Here is an 11,284-nt window from a genome sequence, read left to right on the forward strand (position 1 = left end):
CTTTCCAATTTGGAAATAAATGCTGAATTTACCCATGTACTTTTAATGCTACTGAGTTTTGCCCTTCAGAGAGCAGTGTTCCAGTGAGATACTAAGTGTAGTTTTATTTTATTTATTTATTTATTTATTTGGTAATGCATAGGATTTAGTTAACTTGTAACTACATTTCCTTCAAACACTTTTAAGCCTCTTCTGTTCCCACCACACTAATTCCTTTAAGAAAAGTTAATCCCACTAGTTTTAAAATCTGCTTAGTTCACTATTTTAGGCTGGAGAAGACACTTAAAAATAAAATACAAGCTTTGACTTTCACATAAAACAAGAAATGCACCAACTTTTAGGTGAGAATCAAATGCTGAACAAATGATGTTCTAGAGAGGAAGGTATTGGGCAAAACTGCTCTTTTGGTTATTTATTTTGAAATATTTTCTCCAACAATAGTTTTTGTTGAAAAGTGATTTGTACAAAATCATTTTTTGACCCAATAAAAAAATACATGTGTGAATTAATGGAAAAAAATTGATTAAAAGATTATATGGTACCAAAGCACATGAAAAATATAATTTAGTAATCCAATTGCTTTGTTAAAGATGAATATTACAAAAATGCAATAAATGCATTAAATGGAGTGGCTTATTTTAGATTTGGGAGCCATTTTGGCAATTTTCTGATTGGAAATAGTGTGTAGATACGTTTGCCAGTCTCTTCAAAAGAATGCAATAAAAAAAAAGAATCATGTGGTTACATGGAACAACAAAATGTCTTCTACTTTGATAATTTAACCTCCCCAAGTTGGCAAAAGACTACAAAAAGCAAGAGACATAACTTGAAAAGAAGGCTATGTTCCAGAGTTTTGAGCTGGGACATATTTATTATGAACTGACAGTTTCCACTTTGGGTCTTATCCAGGACTGTTGAATTTGTTGAAGGAAAAATATGTTAATTATATAAGTGACTTACTTCAATTCTTTATTATATATGAGTAACTATAAAGATGTTTCATTTTTTTTCCTTGTAAGAATATAAGAATACTAATATGACATAATCCAAACTATCAGTCTTCAATGCAAATTTTGTTCAAACTTGTGTGGGCAAACATGTACACATTTTTATGTGTATTTAAGAAAATTAAATGAGGTTTTAAAAAATCTGAAATGTGTCTCCTTTTCACTCTAATCATCTACCTCCTCCTATCCTTCCATCTTTTTCTTCCCTCCCCTTCTCTTTTCTTTTGACTTTTAACATGTTAACACTTTTCTTAAAATTGAGCCAATCTTATATTTGTTATAAGTGATAACATCACAATGTAAAGTAATCCTAAAGGGTTGTAGACTCTGCTAGAATTTTATTAAACACCTTTTCTTGCATTGGTATTCATCAGATGTATTAATCTGGAATTTGTGTTTTATTTTTCCCTAACTTAGTTATCAAAACTATTTCCTTAATGAGAAGATTTCTTAGGAGCCATTCTTTTTTTGGTTTTGCAATCAATTTATATGATATTTAAATTAATTGCACTTTCAGTATTTCATAGAGTTAGTATTGAATTCACTTAATGTTTTGCTTCTGGTCCCTCCATACAATGATTTCATGGCACGTTTACTTAATTTTCCTGAGATATAGTTATTCAAATTTCCTTATGCTTTTCTAATGGATATATTCCATAATTACTTTTGATTTTAATTTTTAAAAAGCAGAAGGTACAAACGGACCCTGGGCTAATCTCTGCTATTGTGCCCTGGTAACCAACTGTATACTCCTGTGGTGTCATAAAACTTTGAGTTTATTTCATTTCTATAACACTCCTTTTCCACAGCCCACTGTATTTCACTCCCATGTTCTAGACACTAGTTAACAAGTGTTTCTGAATTTGGTCTCAATTTCAATTTCGTTCTGATAGACCCCCTCTCAGTTTAGGGACGCAGCCCACTTTTTGAATTATTTCTTTTTTTTTTTTCTTTCTTTCTTTTCTTTTCTTTTTTTTTTTCTTTTCTTCTCTCTCTCTCTCTCTTTTTTTTTTTTTTTCCCCTGAGGCAATTGGGATTAAGTTACTTGCCCTGGCTCATACAGCTAGGAAGCATTAAGTGTCTGAGGTCACATTTGAACTCAGGTCCTCCTGACTTCAGGGCTGGTGCTCTATACACTACATCAACCAGCTGTCCCCAAATTATTTCTTTAACAAATTGAAAAGTGAGGGAAGTGATGAGATTCTGAGTACCTAGATGGGTTCGGCAGAGAAAGACTTAAGTACTGTTAAAATTACTCCTAATAGGAAAGAGCACTAATGAGGATCAGTTTAACTTTACAATCCTATTGTTTATGGAGGTCATGGTAGCCCTGTCTTGCTGTGTATGGTCAGAAATCCCATGTAATGTCAAACTCCTAAAGTTAAATTTCTCCTATAAATCTGTCTACAGCCTTCCAAAGAGTTCTACCCCATGCTGTCTTTCTGCTCACCCCTCACGCATGCCTTATGGTATCTTTCTCCTTCTTATAGCTAATGAATTATTTTAGGGTACTAAATCTCTATGGATTTAGCCTGACAGTCAATGGAACACTTTCATCTCATGGCATATTCCTTTAATGGACTTCTACAAACATTTTGCATACTTTCCCCTCTTTTATGGTCTCTTTGGGATACAGACCCAATAGAGACAGTGCTGGATCAAAAAGTTTGCACATTTTGATAGCCCTTTGGCCATGATTCCAAATTGCTCTCCAGAATTGTTGGAAAATTTCACAATTCAACAATGCGTTTGTACCCCACTTTCCCACATTCCCTTCAACATATATAATTATCTTTTCCTGTCATCTTAGCCAATCTGAGAGATGTGAAGTGGTATTGATGAGGACAATACAGCCTCGCCCAGGAGAGCATCTGCATTAAAATGTTCCTTTCAGATGCTCACCTTTTTGGATGCAAACCCATCCCAAGTATGTCCCTTTCAAATGTAAAACCTATGCACCTTTTGGATGCAAACCCATCCCAAGTATGTTCCTTTGGAATGCAAAAACCCAAATTGTTTTGTTTCTGTATATAAGTAAGCTGGAGAAAATGTCTCCTTGCAATTCTCTGATATTGCCCACTAAGAGAACATCTTAGTGTCTTTCTCTCTTTAATAAAGTGCCTTTTCTTATCATAGTCTTTTGTGTAACCTTTCTCGCTGGGAACCCGCCCTAACTTGGTGTTTTGGAGAACTAGGAGACCAACCCATATTCCTGCCACAATCCATACCTCATCAGTATCTCAGAGTTGTCTTTGCATTTCTTTAATCAATAGTGATTTGAAGTGGTGCGAATTTCTTCATCTGAAAATTTTTTATTCATATTTTTTGAAAAGGTCTCATTTCTAAAATATATAAAGAATTTTGTCAAATATATAAAGATACAAGCCATCTCTAATTTGTAGTCAAAGGATATAAGCAGGCAGTTTTCCAATGGAAGAATTAAAAAAAAATAATCATATGAAAAAATACTCTAAAACATTATTTGAAAAATGAAAATTACAACAGTCTTGAAATATCATTTTATACTTACTAGATTAGCTAAAATGAAAAAAAAACAAAAAGAAAAATGTTGGAAGCCATGTAGAATTATTGTGGTATAAATTTATTGCTGGTCGAGTTTTGAAATAATTCATTTTGGAAAGCAATTTGGAGTTATAACAAAAGATTTCTCAAACTACCTAGACCCTTTCATCTATCAGTACTATGTGGTCTATTTCTGAATATTATTAGAAGAAAAGGAAAAGAACTTATATGTTCTAAAATATGCATCTCTCTTTGTGGTGGCAAAGATTTAGAAATTGCAAGGATGGACATCAATTGGAGAATGGCTGAACAAATTGTGGTACATGATTGTGATGCAATAATGCTGTGTTATAAAGAAGAGCTCAGATTAAGGGGAAAAAAGACATGGAAGAACTTGCATGAAATAATGTAAACAAAATGAGCAGAAGCAAGGAAGCATTGGGTACAATATTGCTGTTACTGATTAAGAACAACTTTGAGCAAATAACTTATTTTGGCTACTATAAATTCCCAAACTAGATCAAGATTTTCCACAAAGCTTTTTTTAATACATTTTCTTGAGGATTTAAATTTCTTGGTGTTTTTCAGAAGGCATTGAGTAAAACAGGAAACTGAGGACTTCTCAGAATAATAACTCCACAGAGTCTGTTGGTCATTATTGCTCTGGGAAGAAAAGCAAAGACTTGCTCTTCTAGCAGAAATATCCGAAAAAAAATCTCCTTCACTTTATTTAACTGCTTAGAGAAAAAGCTAAGTATTTAATGGCCTGGGGTTATTCCAAAGGTCTATAAACTGTCTAATCTCTATTGTTGATTGAGGAAGTCTAAGGAAAACTAGGTCTCCTTGATTATTCTAGTTTAATGGATTATTTACCTCTAAATAAATCCCCTTATTGTGAGGGATTATATGGTTTCTCATAAAATAATTAACTAAGGTAGATTACTCCTAATAGGAAAGAGCATATAACCTGAATTCAGTTTATGAAGATCTAATGGGTTTGGAAAATGAAATTCTTTGCACAAACCTTATAATAGAATGCTCATACTGGCTCAAAGTAAATGTTTGTGAATCTTGTGAGACTGACCACCATAAACCCATAAATTTAGGCAAACACACTTGCAAACATTTGCAAACCTTGTGAAACTGACCATCATATCTCAGTTGTCAATAAGCCAACTATATTGGCTCGGCTAGAATTTTACAAATCTGTGCTATTTCCATCTAAACAGGTAGTAAAACTTAACCAGATAATGGGAAAGAAGTAATGGAGTCTTGTGAATTATTACTATATAATGGCCTTTAATTTCTGTGAACACTGGAAAACTCCAGTATGTGGACCATCCGCTTCTCATGAGATTCGAATAAAGCTTCTAATTCTTCACTTTGAGAAATCTCTGAGTAGTCATTTTGAGTTAGGACTTGCCATACCACACAGTATCATCTGAGTAGAGGTATATTCATTGTTCTCTTGGTCTGAACTCTAATTTTTTTTTAATCCAGAAGGGTCTCTGATCCCTTGAAATTGCAATCAATATTGCTCTTTAGGGTCTCATTTCCCTTGGGACTGGTAAATGCTACTGTTTTGCAGGGTCCTTTATCTCTTGTATCCAAAACTGATAGATCCCTTAAGTTTCTCCTTGACTTAAAAAGATATCCACTCTTGAATTGTGATCTAGTAATGGATATAGGCAGTGGTTTAATTTCCTCTGCAAGGAAAATTCTTCTGTCTGCCCTTGAACTATGATCTAGAAATAGGTATAAGCAAAGGAGGTACCAACAGCAACTGTTTTTGTGAACAATGTTGGTACAAATACCTTGTAATCTCTTTCTGACCAGTTGCCAGCACTCTGTCTCAGCTTGAGAGCTCCTAAAACCATTGCTGCTTCTCTTGCCATCACTTAGTGTCACTGTTGGTATTTCATTTAATGTTCTTTGCCAGCCTCCTCCTTCCACATCACAGATCTTTCTTTTCCATCCTCCTATGTTATCTTATGCTGAAAGAATGTGTCACTCTGACCTTTTTGCTGGCTTGCCAATATAGAATTCAATTTGAGCTGTTATTTTATGTTTTTTTTTTCCTTTTTTTGGAAGGGATGTTGGGAGACTAACTTTTCCACTCTGATACCTTGTTCCACCCCTAGAAGTCTTAAGTGAACCAGGATTTGAAAGAGAAAGAAGATTAAGTGAATTCACAGTTTATTTCATAAAATATTCAAAGAGTTTAGCCTAATTCCCCAAGTGAACACCACTGGAGCTCAGTATGAATAATCTAAGTAAGATAAGATAGGGTTATACCACTTGAACAATTTTTTTTAATCTTTTTTTTTTCCACTGAGGCAATTAGGGTTAATGACTTGCCCAGTAATTAATAGATAGGAAGAGTTAAGTGTCTGAGGCAGATTTGAACTTCTGTCCTTCTGACTTCAGGGTTGGTGCTCTATCCACTGCACCACCTAACTGCCCCAATAATTCATTTTTTAAAAATTTCTTAATCTATGATTCTGTGAAGTAGGGATAAAATAAAGGGAAAAGTCTATGAAATTAGCTTTGGATTTTTTTTTTTTTTTTTTTGCCATGTTAGTTGTACTAAGGTAAATACTACAAAATGATAGTCTTTATAACAAATATGTGACTTCTTCGGAGATTACATATTGAGTATGAAAACTGAGCAATCAAAATGGTGGGAGAGAAGATAGTTGGGAGGCATATTTGAAAACATTATTTCCTTAAATGACAACAGTAACAATTATTATTTCATTTTTAATTTGATAAGTAGCTTCAATTTTCATATCATCTTCCCCCTCTTAGATTTTAAATGACAATCAGAAACCACTAAGGAAGAGTGGGAACTCTGTGATATAGTTCACACTATATCAATAATCAGTCAAAAAAACTTCCATAAGTACCTCTGAGACACATGCCCTAGTGTTACCAACATTTTACATTTTGGACTAAAAATATCTTTCTTCAAGAGCCCATTTCATGTAGACCCAGCGAAGTGTGTTGGGGAGAAATTGTTCAGGTGTAAAAATTGAGAAGATATCTTTATGCTCAGTTTTCTGACTGTCACAGGAGCATCAGTGACGAAGATGAAAGTTTGTCTAAAATTTCCACCAATGTCATGAAAACCATTAAACATGACTTATAAATGGTAGATTTTCTTTGAATAACAAAACTGTCTACCTGTTCTGACTTGCAGATTACTGTATCATCATTGGGGATCTCTCCCCTATTGTCTTCCTTTCCATCCTCACTCCTCATTATCCCAGAAGCTTTCTTGTGGGCTCACATAGTTATAATGAGATGGGAGTGACCGACTATATTCTGGAGAGACAGAAAAACAACCAAACCTTACTACCTATCTGAATATAAAAGGCTGATGAAAAAAAAGATAGATAAGAATTTAACAAAATCAGAAAGTATGGCACAAACTTAATCGTTAATAGAAAAGGGATTCCCTGTATTGGTAAGATCACAGATACATCAAAACCTTGAAATAAGAGATCAGAAAAGGGCAAAATCTAAGGCTTTGCCAAAACCCAACTATGTGATGGTGAATGATGAGGAAGAGTGACTAAGTAGATGATGTCACCAAAAAAGCAGCCTTAAAAAAAAGATTCACTTTCTATTTAATGAATTAATGGTAGCAGTTTTTTTGCAACCCCATTTCTCTCATTTAATGGTTTCTAGAGAGTGAGGCTTTTGGAAAGATAGATCCAAATTGCTACATCATTTATGAACCTGTATATACTTCACATATGTTAAGAGGAACTTTTTTCTTGATCATTCAAACATCCAGGAGGTGGGATTCTACTGAATAAAGATAAAGTTTTGCTTGAGAAAGATCTTTAAAGGGAACTGTTAAGCTCACAATCTATTGGGAGAAGAACTAACACAATAGTATATACACAAACTCAATAAAAACTGAAAATATGACCTCTCAATAATAATCCTTAATATAGAAAATATATTTACATCTCTCAAAAAGGATTCCTCTATTCTCAAAATGGTATCTTTAACCTTATAAGTCATTTTCATTTTTCAAAAAAGGCTAACTGTGTTTACCAATTGATAATTATCCTAACCCCACAAGGACTTACCACAACTCAAGTAAGATTATGTGGAAATCTCTACTCCTGGCAAACGGTAGAGGAACCTTTTTTTCCAGAAGTGAAGATAGTGAATGTTTCATTATCCATGGAACATTTGCTTCTCACTGCCCAAGTCTCCTGTAGATGAGAGAGAGAATGATGAAGCTTTTCAAAGAGGCTGCTCTTGTTTTGGCCAACCAGAATGGGAGGCAGGAAAAAAAATAAGTTAAAGTTAACAGGGAAATACTCTTTGGTCCCACCTTCTGTTTATTGTCAAATTGAATCCAAGATTTCAGGCATGATTCTGCTTGGTAGGATCCACTCTGTACCAAGCTGCACAGTCAGTTGTATCTTGTACATCATAATCTCTCTCACAACTCTATGCTTTGGCACACACCTGGCATCATACTGACAGGACATCTCTCCTCTCTTCCCCTTAGATTATTCAAAAGAAAGACCAAGGCCAGAAAAGATCTTTGCAGATCATCCATGATTATACCTAACTTGTTAGCAGTTTATCTTTGGAATAGTTTTGACATTATTGTGAATTTATTTATTTCTGTAAGTAATACTTATTCTTTCCTTAAAAATGTAACTTCTTTGAAGTCAGTAACTGGTTTCTTTTTACCCCTCTCACTTAGCATAGTAAGTTGAATATAATACTTATTAATTGAAGTGTGTTAAGTTGAGGTGACTTAGACAGAAACCATTTTGTTTCAAGAAGGCCCTTTTCTATTCATGACAAAAAGCCTGCTTTCCTTTAAGAAAAAAAAAATGCTGCAGTGAGACTCTTCCATTCCAAAAGAAACGATATTTTACTATGATATTTTTTGAAGATATTATATAGAGATCTTGAAAATCCACTGCCCTCATTTTCATAGGATCAAATATTTATAACTATAAGAGATTAATATAGAGGTCACTGGTCCATCACTACCATTTCATGAGAAAGATTTTAAAAAAGAACTGAGAAATTAATCAACTTGTTCAAGGTCAAATCTATAGGAAGACATGGAGCTAGATTGCAAACACGTATCTATTGACTCAAAATCTGACACTCTTTATACCATTATACCAATTATTTTGTATAGGTGATAATAATCTCACATACATGTATATGTTTATGTACATATATGCATATACACACATATACACATGTAACTATATTTCTATATGCATATAAGCAATGCACATATGTATATCTGTTTACACATATGTAAATATACAAAGTTCCATAATTCTACATACATCTATGTATGCAAAATTCCATATATATAAACACATATTATATATTTCCTGATAATTATTATAATAACTCCTAATACTCTATAATGTCTCTAGAAGGGAAAATACTTGTCTATTCTGAATGTTATGTCCTGAATAAAATTATTATACTTCCCTTTTTCCTTGCCATTAGGACTGGAGTTTGAGTCAGGAAAGAAACCTTGAAATACCATTGACTCATAAAACTCCATGTGCCTTATCTCAATACCTGTGGGATAATTCCCCCTTCTTTTGAGTATTGTCCTTCCTGCTATCTCCTATTTTGACCTTCATACCTTGACCCTTATCCTGTCAGGACTAAGTTATAGTTCTCTCTTGGAATTATGGCTTGTCTGTCCACATAGTGTCTTTACTTCCCTTTATCTGCTTTTGTTCCTCTACAAGATCGTATACTCTGGCTATGTATCCTGTTTAGCTAAAAACCCTATAAAAGTTTCTTGCCTCAGTTCCTTGAGGCCAAATGATTTTTGATCATGAGTTTGATTTGGTTGCTTAGCCTCAACTCTTCACATTAAAAATATTAAAAACTAATCTCTGTCTTGTCTCAGTTTCTCTGGCATTACATGGAGAAAGAAATAATTGAATATGGAGTAGTCAATATGATAGTTGAGTTCAAATATTTCCAGTTTGTCAATGATAACTGTGACTAAAATTTCATTATCTGACATTTGAGGGTACAACTAAGCAAGGGTGGAAGGTAAAAAATGGTAATGTCCTCTCAGTGTCATGAAAATCAATGCTAAAAATGAGGGCTGCCCTGAAGACGAATGGTCTCCCCCTTTTTAGATTTTTGGCTGATGACTTATCAGGAGTGCTATTCTGGGGAATTTTTTTTTTCATATATGGTTTAATTTAAATGTATTCTGAAGTCCTTTAGACCCTTCATGTCTTACGATTCTATAATGTCCTTCATTAGATGACATTAATTCTATTCCATCCCACTCCCAAAGAGATCCAATGTCAGAAGTTCCATTTTTTTCTCTCCTGAAAAGTGAGACAATTGTGTTCCCTTATAATTTTATAAGATGAACAGTATGTCAAATGACTAGATGCTGTGGAATTTATAATGTGTCTGAAAAGTGCAACTTAGCACTTATTTTTTTTTAAATGCCCATTGATCTTAAAGAATAAGAAGAGATGATTTATCTTTAAAATTCCCTTCAGAAAGGTTCCCCACTTCATTCCAAGATTACTACCAATTTGAATTGATAAAACAATTTTAGTCTTTCTTACAGAATACTTAATCAATTTCATTTCTCTGGTCCTCAGTTCCCTTAAATGTAAAATGAAAGACTTAGATTTGAGGGCACTTGATGTCTTTTCCAATTCTCAGTCAGTGATCACACAAATCCTTCTAATCGTTCAGTGTTATGCTCAGCACAAGTATTATTATCTCTGTTTGTGGTTAAGGAAATTGAAGGTCAACATTAGGAGAGGTACTGTGCCCAGAATCACATAGGTGGTAAGAAAGCAGGACCCAGAAATGAGCCCAGTACTGATTCTCAGCTGAAGGTTCTTTCACCTTTCACCATCAGCTCATAAAAGCAGACACTGATTCAATGTGATCTCATAAAACAACTAAAATAATAACCAAGAGGAAGCTTTAGAAAGCAAGGTGGTTAACTAAAGAAAATTCAGGTTAGCTCTTGCCCTCTCTCTGTGTCTTTTTATTTGTATTTTACAGACAATATGTAACAAGTGTTGTTTGGTTCCAAAAATACATATTCTACCTCATTGATCCATTACTCTCAGGTAAATTCTAACACTAATTCTGTTCCAAATTCTCCCTTAAGCCAGAATAAATTGATGATAAGGGGCAAAAGGAAAGAAGAGAAGCCTATAGGAGAGACATTATTATGCAGAGAAGGAAGATAAATAGGAAACTCCTTAGATGGGATACTTCATGCTTCCTGGAAAAAAATTATGCAGATGCATTGAGTTGTACCAAGCTCTTTAAGGACTGAAGAAAGTTCTAAAAGAGACTCTACATTTACTCATATTTTATCTGTATCTGTCTAGTAAAAAACATTGCAATCATTCTCATTACTTAAAAATGTTCTCATATTTCTCCTCAAACTTGAAGAGGTTATGGATTAGTTAGAAATAAAAATTTAAATGAGTTCATGTAGTCATGTGTCTTATTGAATATAGATGTCTCACTTCCTCCTCACTTCTTTACAAGTATCTTTGTTGACAAATACTAACGTATATCCCTATATGGACTTGAATCAAATAAAAAGGAAATTATGCATTTGGTTGATGTTGGAATGAATTTCCAGGTGCTCATTTTACAGATAAAAATCCTGAGGATCAAAGAGATGAAGGGAATTTCCTAGGACTACCAAATTAGTAATGTCTAAATTAATATCTAACATACTA

Source organism: Sarcophilus harrisii, chromosome 2, assembly GCF_902635505.1.
Source record: "Sarcophilus harrisii chromosome 2, mSarHar1.11, whole genome shotgun sequence".
NCBI classification, from domain to species: Eukaryota; Metazoa; Chordata; class Mammalia; order Dasyuromorphia; family Dasyuridae; genus Sarcophilus; species Sarcophilus harrisii.